At 44.1% G+C, this 13,327-nt stretch overlaps 1 pseudogene; it reads left to right on the top strand.

Moving 5' to 3' along the window:
• The first annotated feature begins 8,752 nt into the window (after positions 1 to 8,752).
• Positions 8,753 to 8,871, top strand: LOC134939089 (5S ribosomal RNA; annotated as a pseudogene).
• The last annotated feature ends 4,456 nt before the right edge of the window (positions 8,872 to 13,327 follow it).

Genomic DNA, 13,327 nt, shown 5'->3' with positions numbered 1-13,327 from the left:
GCGCGGCTCCTTATATAGAATCCGAGTCTCGCGAGAATCCGACAGCGTCATGATGACGTTCGGGCGCGCTCGGGTTAACCGAGCAAGGCGGGAAGATCCGAGTCGCTCGGACCCGTGAAAAAAAACATGAAGTTCGGGCGGGTTCGGATTCCGAGGAACCGAACCCGCTCATCTCTAACTAAGACCTGCTATTGCTTCAGCATGGATGTGCAGTGCTGCAGCAGCGTGGTCTGATTCCCTGTCTGATAATATTGATTCCCTTGACAGGGACACTATATTGCTAACCATAGAGTACATTAAAGATGTAGTCTTATACATGAGAGATGCACAGAGGGATATTTGCCGTCTGGCATCTAGAATAAATGCAATGTCCATTTCTGCCAGGAGAGTATTATGGACTCGGCAGTGGACAGGTGATGCGGATTCTAAAAGGCACATGGAGGTTTTGCCTTACAAGGGTGAGGAATTGTTTGGGGATGGTCTCTCGGACCTCGTTTCCACAGCGACAGCTGGGTAGTCGACATTTTTACCCCAGGTTCCCTCACAGCCAAAGAAAGCACCGTATTATCAGGTACAGTCCTTTCGGCCCCAGAAAGGCAAGCGGGTTAAAGGCGCGTCCTTTCTGCCCAGAGGCAGGGGTAGAGGGAAAAAGCTGCACCATACAGCCAGTTCCCAAGAACAGAAATCCTCCCCTGCTTCCACTAAATCCACCGCATGACGCTGGGGCTCCACTGGTGGAGCCAGGTGCGGTGGGGGCCTTTCTCCGGAACTTCCGCGACCGGTGGGTTCACTCACGGGTGGATCCCTGGGTTCTACAAGTGGTATCTCAGGGATACAAGCTGGAATTCGAGACGTCTCCCCCTCGCCGTTACCTCAAATCAGCCTTGCCAGATACTACCCCGGACAGGGAGGTAGTGCTGGCGGCAATTCACAAGCTGTTCCTCCAGCAGGTGATAATAAAAGTTCCCCTCCTTCAACAGGGACGGGGTTACTATTCCTCAATGTTTGTGGTACCGAAACCAGACGGTTCGGTGAGACCCATTCTAAATTTAAAATCCTTGAACACTTATATAAGAAGGTTCAAGTTCAAAATGGAATCGCTCAGGGCGGTTATTGCAAGCCTGGAAGTAGGGGATTACATGGTATCACTGGACATCAAGGATGCGTACCTGCATGTCCCCATTTACCCTCCTCACCAGGTGTACCTCCGTTTTGTGGTACAAGACTGCCATTACCAATTCCAGACGTTGCCGTTTGGTCTGTCCACGGCACCGAGGGTATTTACCAAGGTAATGGGCGAAATGATGATACTCCTTCGAAAGAAGGGAGTTATGATTATCCCATACTTGGACGATCTCCTTATAAAGGCGAGGTCCAGGGAGCAGTTGTTGGTCGGAGTAGCACTATCTCAGGAAGTGCTTCAACAGCACGGCTGGATTCTGAATATTCCAAAGTCGCAGCTGGTTCCTACGACGCGTCTGCTGTTTCTGGGTATGGTTCTGGACACAGAACAGAAGAAGGTGTTTCTCCCGTAGGAGAAGGCCAAGGAGTTGTCATCTCTGGTCAGAGACCTCCTGAAACCAAAACAGGTATCGGTGCATCACTGCACGCGAGTCCTGGGAAAGATGGTAGCTTCTTACGAGGCAATTCCATTCGGCAAAGTGGTCCGGATCGCATCTTCAGATGCATCGGCTGATCACCCTGACCCCGAGGGCCAGGGTATCTCTGCTGTGGTGGCTGCAGAGTGCTCATCTTCTAGAGGGCCGCAGATTCGGCATACAGGACTGGGTCCTGGTGACCACGGATGCAAGCCTCCGAGGTTGGGGGGCAGTCACTCAGGGAAGAAACTTCCAGGGACATTGGTCGAGAAAGGAGGCTTCCCTACACAAGACCCCTGCTTCACAACCAGCCGGTGCTGATTCAGTCAGACAACATCACGGCGGTCGCCCATGTAAATCGACAGGGCGGCACAAGAAGCAGGATGGCGATGGCAGAAGCCACAAGGATTCTCCGATGGGCGGAAAATCACGTGATAGCACTGTCAGCAGTGTTCATTCCGGGAGTGGACAACTGGGAAGCAGACTTCCTCAGCAGGCACGACCTCCACCCGGGAGAGTGGGGACTTCATCCAGAAGTCTTCCAACTGATTGTAAACCGGTGGGAAAGGCCACAGGTGGACATGATGGCGTCCCGCCTAAACAAAAAGCTAAAAAAGATATTGCGCCAGGTCAAGGGACCCTCAGGCGATAGCTGTGGACGCTCTAGTGACACCGTGGGTGTACCAGTCGGTTTATGTGTTCCCTCCTCTTCCTCTCATACCAAAGGTGCTGAGGATAATAAGAGAGAGGAGTGAGAACTATACTCATCGTTCCGGATTGGCCAAGAAGGACTTGGTACCCGGAACTGCAAGAAATGATCTCAGAGGACCCTTGGCCTCTGCCTCTCAGACAGGACCTGCTACAGCAGGGGCCCTTTGAGGAAGAAAAAGGACCAAAAAAAGGAAACTACAGGCCTTTTCCTGGGCACACTTGAAAAGATTGATATGATGAAATTAATTTAAAAAATAACTTTTATTAATCTATACTTTTAAGAAAAAGGGGCGAGAGCTGGCGTCAATAGTTAAAAAGCATGAGTGTTAGCCAGTACCAATGTACCTATTATAGGCGAACAGATAATAGGTGAGCGAAAATGAAAAAATCCTCATCCATGGAAATAATTCACGTACATACATTTTTAAATTAATTTCATCATATCAATCTTTTCAAGTGTGCCCAGGAAAAGGCCTGTAGTTTCCTTTTTTTGGTCCTTTTTCTTCCTCAAAGGACCGTACTTGTTGTTTTATAGTTGTCATAACTATCTTTCTGGAGCACCACCAACCATTTGCTGAAGCTATTATTTAAGTAGGCATTTATGTTGGTTTAATAACAATATTTCTAAATTTATTGAACTAAAATTGTTATATCCTGTGCAGATTTATCCCTTTTTTGCTAAAACTGTAAAAACTGAGGTCTTTCTCAGCTCCTAAATCTAGCACGGACGAGAGGATCACCAGTGCATATACTTATTATTATCATTGCCGAATTATGACCACCTTTAATTTAAAAACTGAATTAAGCACCAAGCGCAGAACGGAAGATTTAGAAAGCATCTTTCCCACTGGGGATGAGATCAAAGATCCAGATCCCAACTGGGAGGATGAAATTCTGAAATTAAAATATATTCTACAACGACAGACACGTACTAATTGGGACTTAACAAGTTTGGAGAACTATCAAAAACAAAAAATTATACCCAGAGGCCTTAGGCCCAAATTATTCCCTTCATTTGAATTATTCACTGCTAACCTACGACAGGAGTGGGAAACTATTTTGCTCAAATGCTCCCATGAGCTAATTAGTATCCTTATTAAGCACAATAACCTTGTCTTGGACGAGTGTACTAAAGAAATCGACAAAATTGCCAAGAATCTGGAACAATGGGAACAAAATCCTACCTTTCAAAATAGATTTGAGAAAATTAAGAAGGATCTGCAAGTATACGAACAGACCATAATTGACAGGAAGAAAAATAAGTTTACCAGGGACAAAAGGGACTTTTTGAATAACAAGATATTCCAGTGGAACAGACCGGTCAGAAAAGAACTCCCCGTGGGACATTCAAACACCCCATCTTCTTCAGAAGTAGATCTATCCAGCGCGGATGAAATTGATAGTCATACCTCGGACCGTCGAAGTACTTCAACATCCCGCACAAATAACAACTCAGTCACCGGTTTTTTAGAGCAAACCAGGGGAGCGCGAGGCTATCAAGCAAAAGAAAAACGAGACGTAGCAAGAAGAAGAGGAAGAGCAAAATGGGGCTCACCATCCCCAAACCGGTATCCCAACCGCAGGAACCAGAACTAAATCAGACCCAGAACAAACTTAAAATAATCAATCTTTCCAGTCATATCCTTACCGTACAACAAAGATCTGTTTTGGAAAAAGGTTTGACTTTCTCACCAATGAAAAGATTCAACAGATTCCAGTGGCAAACTAACTTACAACTTTTTGCACGAAAATTATTACTAGCAAAGTTTTTCACAGAGAGAACAGGAACATCTGAACCCCCTTCTGACTTGGATAATTTGTCGTCACAAGAAAGGATAGCTCTGGCGACATTGGAAGAACTCGCTGATCCCAATGAGCCAAACCCTTCCATACAACAAACAAGACCAGTGTTGAAGAAAAAATCATCCTTTTTCCCCAAGGATACCCTATGCCCTGAAGTTAAAGTTTTCACGAATTTGGTTTCTCGGGACCTGGACAGATTACATCTGAATAAGAAGTACCATCATACTGTGGATAATCTGACAGTGAACGAACGAAAGGCGCTCCAGGAGATGAAAACCTGGACTGACGTAGTCCTGAAACCGTCAGATAAAGGAGGTAATGTCGTGATTTGGCCTACAGAACTATATCTCAAACAAGCCAAGAAACAACTAGATGATCAATCATGCTATCAGAAGAGTCTTTTTGACCCCACAGAAAGATACAGTAAACTGTATATGAACATCATCAATAGTGCATATCACGATGGGACTATAACCAAGTCAGAGCAAGATTATTTAACCGTAGACAACCCTCGAGTACCAACATTCTACCTTTTACCAAAGGTTCACAAGGACCTCCAGGACCCGCCCGGTAGGCCCATAGTCTCAGGAAACGGTGGCCTACTAGAAAAAGCATCCATATTTTTGGACACACACCTCAGGGACTATGTTTTTGAACTTCCATCATACACCCGGGATACGACTGACGTCCTTCGAAAAATCAATGACATATATTTGGAAGAATCACATCTCCTCGTGAGCCTCGATGTTGAGGCATTATACACAAGTATAAAGCATGACCTTGGTATCCAGGCGGTGGAATATTTTTTGAAAATGCGGGGAATGGATGATTTTCACCAATTTTTGCTACAACTTCTTCATTTTGTTCTGAATAAGAACTATTTTACTTTCAACAACCTCTTCTACACCCAGGTAAGAGGAACAGCGATGGGGGCAGCCTGTGCCCCCACATACGCCAACCTCTTCCTGGGCTGGTGGGAGAGGGAGTTTGTATTTTCCGATTCTTGTGAATCATATACCAAGCACATCATATTATGGACACGTTATATTGATGACATATTAATTATATGGGACGGCACACAAACTGAACTTCTGGAATTTATACAGCAACTCAATAATAACACCCTCAATCTCTCATTCACTTGTGATTACAGTAAGGACAGTATTTCCTTTTTGGATCTTCGAATTTACAGGGACACCAACAATATGATCTCCACGGAAATATACAGGAAAAACACAGCCACCAATACTCTTCTGTATCAAACCAGCTCACACTTTCCCCATACAATAACCAACATCCCAAAAGGAGAATTCCTACGCCTCAGGAGAAATTGTTCAAATGATGAAGTTTTCAAGATACGCAGTAAAGAATTAACACTCAGACTAAAAGATAGAGGATACAGCATGCGATCCATCAAAAAAGCCAAAAACAACATAACCCAGACCACAAGAGAAAATTTAATCTTCAACACAACAACTAAAAAACGTAAGGAAGAACCGCACACCATAAGATTTGTGGGGGACTTCTGCAAAGAATGGAGGGAGATCAAGTCAATTCTACAAAGGCATTGGCATATTGTACTTTCTGACGAAGATCTGGCCAAAAAATTAGACACTAAAATTGAACTCAGTTGGCGGCGATCACCCAATCTAAAGGACCTTTTAGTCAGCAGTCACTTCTTACAACAACCACCACGTGGGCTGTTAATCAAAGGAAGCTACTCCTGTGGTAATTGCAAGATCTGCCAACACATGGTCAACATACAAGAACTGGTGGACAAATACGGCGATAAGATAACAATTCATGATTTTTTCAACTGCAAAAGTAAGAATGTTGTTTAGTGTATCTCCTGCCCATGCGGTCTGAGATATGTAGGAATGACTACTCACATGCTGAAGGTCAGAACACTTGAACATATGAGTAATATCAGGAATGCTGCCAAAAACCAACTAAGAATGCAACAACTAACAACCATTGCAAAACACTTCCTAACTCATCATTCGAGTTCAGTCCAAGATCTCAAAGTATACGGTCTTGAGCAAATCAAACCAGGAATCCGAGGTGGAGACATTACACGAATGCTCCTCAGAAAGGAGAGTGAATGGACCTTCAAATTAGACACTTTGGCTCCAAAGGGTCTAAATGAACATCTCAATTTCGGCGTCTTTTTGTAAAGATGTCCTCCCTTTGGGGTATAATTTATCCTGCCAAGATAACTTCCTATTTGCACACCCTCTAAATATGTCTATTCCCTCACTTTTCACCAACTACGCTTGTTCTCTCACTTTGCACATCTTAGTTTATCCTTTTCCCCAGTTATCTTAACCAAGTTGTCACCTATCACGTCATTATTATCATTTACGCATACCCTTCACGTCACATCCTTCACTCACACTCCCATTCCCTCACATTCATACTGACATACACAAGGGCTTTCTCATACTCACAACCACAATCACTGCCCTTACACTCACTTACTGACTAGATCTTTTTCTTTCGGCCCCCTCCTTTCCCATCCTTTTCTCTTCCCCTTCCCCATCATCGCACATCTCCATCCCCCTTCTTTCCTCTCTTCTCCCTTTCCCCCCTTTCCTCCCTCCTCCTCCCTTCCCTTCCCCCCCCTACCACTAAATGCCCGCTGCCCCCCCCCGCCTCCTTTCCCCCCCTCTTTTTCCTCCCCCTTACCCCACCTTCTTAATCCCATCCCACTTTCAACATTTCACCTGTTCTCATTATCCTCACACAAAATCACCTTATTCTCACCAAACTACTGCAACCAATCCTCAACCTAGCACCCTACCAACTTTAACCCCAACAGAATTTCCCCCACACTCCTCACTCCTTCACATTTCATTTTCCTTTCCACACATTCTCCCAATTCCTCCCTATGCTTCCCTCTCTTTTTACATCACACTCACAATACTCCCACAATTAACACACAACTCTTTTTTTACCTCTGACAACCGATAATCAACAGGCTTTGTCATCACAACCCGGTTTTTCATAACTCACAGTGGTCTGATCACCCCTTTACACTTATAGCATGACCTTTTAAATTCATTAATTTTTAATCATTAACTCTCCATATATATTTTTTTTTTCATTTTTTTTTATTTTATTTTTTATATTTATTTTTATTTTATTTTTATTTTTATTTATTATTTTTTATTTAAACATTTTTTATTTTCATATATGTTTTAAATTTCATCATTATTTTTATATTTTTATTTATATATTTTCTTTATATATTTATTTATTTATATCTCTTTATAATAATTTTTCATATTTTTTATTTTAATTTTGCAATTTCTTCCATTGTTGTCCGTTTTTTTGATATATCATTTTAATTTAACTAATCCTGTTTCCATTAAGTTATACCAAAAGGCCTTTAATTCAGTGTTTATGTCCTTTTCCTTCTCTTTTTCTCTCCAAACCCAAATCAAATTAATATAAGAATAAGCAGAGTCCCATATTACTCCTAATGATACCTTTCATTCTGCTACGATTCACTTTTTACTTAATTAACCCAATTTAGACCATTAAAACAGGTGCTTTTTATATTCTCACAATTAATCAATTGACGTGCACATAAATATCGGCAGCGGGGAACTCCGAGAGCAGGCGATCATGTGATCAAGCTCTCGGAGCGAAACGCGCGTCACTTCCGGTCCCGGCGCCTGAACTTCCGGTCGCGCGGACCGCGGCCGCCGGTGCCTTACTCATCGACTCCTACCTCGTCCATCAGTCTGAGGGTCTCCAGCAAGGGTGGGGTAAGACAGCATCAGCTCTTGGCTGAATACTTCCGGTCCCGGCGCCCGGACTTCCGGTCGTGCGGACCGCGGCCGCCAGCGCCTTACTTATCGACTCCTGCCTCGTCCATCAGTCTGAGGGTCTCCAGTAAGGGTGGGGTAAGACAGCATCAGCTCTTGGCTTAATAAGTGGGCCTTTCTGCCCAACTACGGCTCCCCACTGCCTTCCCACAAAAACTTTCCTATGTATTTCCCCATTAACAGGGCAATTAATCAAACATTTTCTCTAGTGATAAACCACTGTGTAATTATTGGTTTAAAAGTGGAGAAGAAGGAACCCTCTTACAAGGGACAGGTGTAATCATTTTTTCCTATTATACATGCTCTAATCAATAGGGTTATTACCATATTTAATACACATTTGCTACTGCTCTTATTATTGTGGAGATTACAAAACCCTCTTGTTGCTTGGGCTGTTTTTGTAGCATAATTGCTATAGATTTTCCATCTATTTTTCCCTTGGGCACTATAAAGTCGCAATTTTTTTTCCTACCATACATGCTCCAATCAATAGGGTTATTATCATATGTAACACATATCTGTTAATGTTCTTATTATTGTAGAGATTATAAAACCCTCCTGTTGCTTGGGCTGTTTTTATAGCACAATTGCTATAGACTTTCCATCTATTCTGCCATTGGGCACCACAAAGTCCTCCCACCGCTCAGGCTGTTTTTGAGAGCACAACTGTAGAGATGTTATTTATTTATTATTTTTATTATTTTTTTGTCAAACATTAATTGTAAGACCCCAGCAACAGCATCCGCTTATTCTGTGATTGATTCTGGGTCCCAAAAAAATCGATAAACACCACACCTAGGAGACAACCTTACCTACGGTCAGACCGCACTGAGTATGCCCAAACTCGTCTGATCTTGGAAGCCAAGCACTGCAGGGCCTGGTCAGTACCTGGATGGGGAACCACCAGGGAATACTAGGTACCGTAGGTATTTTACTCTCCAACAAATATAGCCATTTGGGACCCACTATCAACCGGATCTCAGACCGATAACAATTGTCAGACTACATTGGAGTCGAGGCAGTGACCTCATTTATATAAATTCCCGATTATAGAGTATGTATGTGAATTATTTCCATGGATGAGGATTTTTTCATTTTCGCTCACCTATTATCTGTTCGCCTATAATAGGTACATTGGTACTGGCTAACACTCATGCTTTTTAACTATTGACGCCAGCTCTCGCCCCTTTTTCTTAAAAGTATAGATTAATAAAAGTTATTTTTTAAATTAATTTCATCATATCAATCTTTTCAAGTGTGCCCAGGAAAAGGCCTGTAGTTTCCTTTTTTTGGTCCTTTTTCTTCCTCAAAGGACCGTACTTGTTGTTTTATAGTTGTCATAACTATCTTTCTGGAGCACCACCAACCATTTGCTGAAGCTATTATTTAAGTAGGCATTTATGTTGGTTTAATAACAATATTTCTAAATTTATTGAACTAAAATTGTTATATCCTGTGCAGATTTATCCCTTTTTTGCTAAAACAGCAGGGGCCCTGTCTGTTCCAAGACTTACCGCGGCTGCGTTTGACGGCATGGCGGTTGAACGCCGGATCCTGATGGAAAAGGGCATTCCGGTTGAAGTCATTCCTACGCTGATAAAAGTTAGGAAAGATGTGACAGCAAAGCATTATCGCCGCATATGGCGAAAATATGTTGCTTGGTGTGAGGCTATGAAGGCCCCCACAGAAGAATTTCAGCTGGGTCGTTTTCTGCACTTCCTACAGTCAGGAGTGACTATGGGCCTAAAATTGGGTTCCATTAAAGTCCAGATTTCGGCCCTGTCTATTTTATTTCAAAAAGAACTGGCTTCACTGCCTGAAGTTCAGACGTTTGTTAAGGGAGTGCTGCACATTCAGCCCCCTTTTGTGCCCCCGGTGGCACCTTGGGATCTCAACGTTGTGTTGGATTTCCTAAAATCACATTGGTTTGAGCCACTTCAGACCGTGGAATTAAAATATCTCACGTGGAAAGTGGTCATGCTTTTGGCTTCGGCTAGGCGGGTGTCCTTCGGCTAGGCGGAATTGGCGGCTTTGTCCTGTAAAAGTCCCTATCTGATTTTCCATATGGACAGAGCAGAATTGAGGACTCGTCCCCAATTCCTCCCTAAGGTGGTATCAGCGTTTCATTTGAACCAACCTATTGTGGTGCCTGCGGCTACTCGGGACTTGGAGGCCTCCAAGTTGCTGGACGTATTCCGGGCCCTGAAAATCTATGTTCCAGGATGGCTAGAGTCAGAAAGACTGACTCGCTGTTTATCCTGCATGCACCCAACAAGCTGGGTGCTCCTGCTTCTAAGCAGACTATTGCTCGCTGGATCTGCTCCACGATTCAACTTGCACATTCTGCGGCTGGACTGCCGCATCCTAAATCAGTCAAAGCCCATTCCACGAGGAAGGGGACTCTTCTTGGGCGGCTGCCCGAGGGGTCTCGGCTTTACAACTTTGCCGAGCTGCTACTTGGTCGGGATCAAACACGTTTGCAAAATTCTACAAGTTTGATACCCTGGCTGAGGAGGACCTTGAGTTTGCTCATTCGGTGCTGCAGAGTCATCCGCACTCTCCCGCCCGTTTGGGAGCTTTGGTATATAATCCCCATGGTCCTTACGGAGTTCCCAGCATCCACTAGGACGTCAGAGAAAATAAGAATTTACTCACCGGTAATTCTATTTCTCGTAGTCCGTAGTGGATGCTGGGCGCCCATCCCAAGTGCGGATTGTCTGCAATACTTGTATATAGTTATTGCCTAACTAAAGGGTTATTGTTATGAGCCATCTGTTCGTGAGGCTCAGTTGTTATTCATACTGTTAACTGGGTATAGTATCACGAGTTGTACGGTGTGATTGGTGTGGCTGGTATGAGTCTTACCCGGGATTCCAAATCCTTTCCTTATTGTGTCAGCTCTTCCGGGCACAGTTTCCCTAACTGAGGTCTGGAGGAGGGGCATAGAGGGAGGAGCCAGTGCACACCAGATAGTACCTAATCTTTCTTTTAGAGTGCGCAGTCTCCTGCGGAGCCCGACTATTCCCCATGGTCCTTACGGAGTTCCCAGCATCCACTACGGACTAGGAGAAATAGAATTACCGGTGAGTAAATTCTTATTATCCATCTACATTCTATACCTGTGGTGCATTTTAGACAGTTTTGCAGTTTGCTGACAGTGTCCACCAGTATATTATATATATACTTATAGCAGTACGGTAGGCCACTGCTGTACCTACCTCTGTGTCATCACTCGTCATCCATTAAGTATACTATCCATCTACATTCTATACCTGTGGTGCATTTTAGACAGTTTTGCAGTTTGCTGACAGTGTCCACCAGTATACTATATATATACTTATAGCAGTACGTTAGGCCACTGCTGTACCTACCTCTGTGTCGTCACTCGTCATCCATTAAGTATACTATCCATCTACATTCTATACCTGTGGTGCATTTTAGACAGTTTTGCAGTTTCCTGACAGTGTCCACCAGTATACTATATATATACTTATAGCAGTACGGTAGGCCACTGCTGTACCTACCTCTGTGTCGACACTCGTCATCCATTAAGTATACTATCCATCTACATTCTATACCTGTGGTGCATTTTAGACAGTTTTGCAGTTTGCTGACAGTGTCCACCAGTATACTATATATATACTTATAGCAGTACGGTAGGCCACTGCTGTACCTACCTCTGTGTCGTCACTCGTCATCCATTAAGTATACTATCCATCTACATTCTATACCTGTGGTGCATTTTAGACAGTTTTGCAGTTTGCTGACAGTGTCCACCAGTATACTATATATATACTTATAGCAGTACGGTAGGCCACTGCTGTACCTACCTCTGTGTCGTCACTCGTCATCCATTAAGTATACTATCCATCTACATTCTATACCTGTGGTGCATTTTAGTTTTGCGCAGTAAATATAGTAGTAGGCCATTGCTATTGATACTGGCATATAATTCCACACATTAAAAAATGGAGAACAAAAATGTGGAGGTTAAAGGGAAAGATCAAGATCCACTTCCACCTCGTGCTGAAGCTGCTGCCACTAGTCATGGCCGAGACGATGAAATGCCATCAACGTCGTCTGCCAAGGCCGATGCCCAATGTCATAGTAGAGAGCATGTAAAATCCAAAACACAAAAGTTCAGTAAAATGACCCAAAAATCAAAATTAAAAGCGTCTGAGGAGAAGCGTAAACTTGCCAATATGCCATTTACGACACGGAGTGGCAAGGAACGGCTGAGGCCCTGGCCTATGTTCATGGCTAGTGGTTCAGCTTCACATGAGGATGGAAGCACTCATCCTCTCGCTAGAAAAAAGAAAAGACTTAAGCTGGCAAAAGCACAGCAAAGAACTGTGCGTTCTTCAAAATCACAAATCCCCAAGGAGAGTCCAATTGTGTCGGTTGCGATGCCTGACCTTCCCAACACTGGACAGGAAGAGCTTGCGCCTTCCACCATTTGCACGCCCCCTGCAAGTGCTGGAAGGAGCACCCACAGTCCAGTTCCTGATAGTCAATTGAAGATGTCACTGTTGAAGTACACCAGGATGAGGATAGGGGTGTTGCTGGCGCTGGGGAGGAAATTGACAAGGAGGATTCTGATGGTGAGGTGGTTTGTTTAAGTCAGGCACCCGGGGAGACACCTGTTGTCCGTGGGACGAATATGGCCATTGACATGCCTGGTCAAAATACAAAAAAAATCAGCTCTTCGGTGTGGAATTATTTCAACACAAATGCGGACAACAGGTGTCAAGCCGTGTGTTGCCTTTGTCAAGCTGTAATAAGTAGGGGTAAGGACGTTAACCACCTCGGAAACATCCTCCCTTATACGTCACCTGCAGCGCATTCATCATAAGTCAGTGACAAGTTCAAAAACTTTGGGTGACAGCGGAAGCAGTCCACTGACCACTAAATCCCTTCCTCTTGTAACCAAGCTCCTGCAAACCACACCACCAACTCCCTCAGTGTCAATTTCCTCCTTACCCAGGAAAGCCAATAGTCCTGCAGGCCATGTCACTGTCAAGTCTGATGAGTCCTCTCCTGCCTGGGATTCCTCCGATGCATCCTTGAGTGTAACGCCTACTGCTGCTGGCGCTGCTGTTGTTGCTGCTGGGAGTCGATCGTCATCCAAGAGGGGAAGTCGGAAGACCACTTGTACTACTTCCAGTAAGCAATTGACTGTCCAACAGTCCTTTGCGAGGAAGATGAAATATCACAGCAGTCATCCTGCTGCAAAGCAGATAACTCAGGCCTTGGCAGCCTGGGCGGTGAGAAACGTGGTTCCGGTATCCATCGTTAATTCAGAGGCAACTATAGACTTGATTGAGGTACTGTGTCCCCGGTACCAAATACCATCTAGGTTCCATTTCTCTAGGCAGGCGATACCGA

Source organism: Pseudophryne corroboree, chromosome 6 (assembly GCF_028390025.1).
Source record: "Pseudophryne corroboree isolate aPseCor3 chromosome 6, aPseCor3.hap2, whole genome shotgun sequence".
NCBI lineage: Eukaryota > Metazoa > Chordata > Amphibia > Anura > Myobatrachidae > Pseudophryne > Pseudophryne corroboree.
This window is presented reverse-complemented; position numbering and strand designations above follow the sequence as displayed.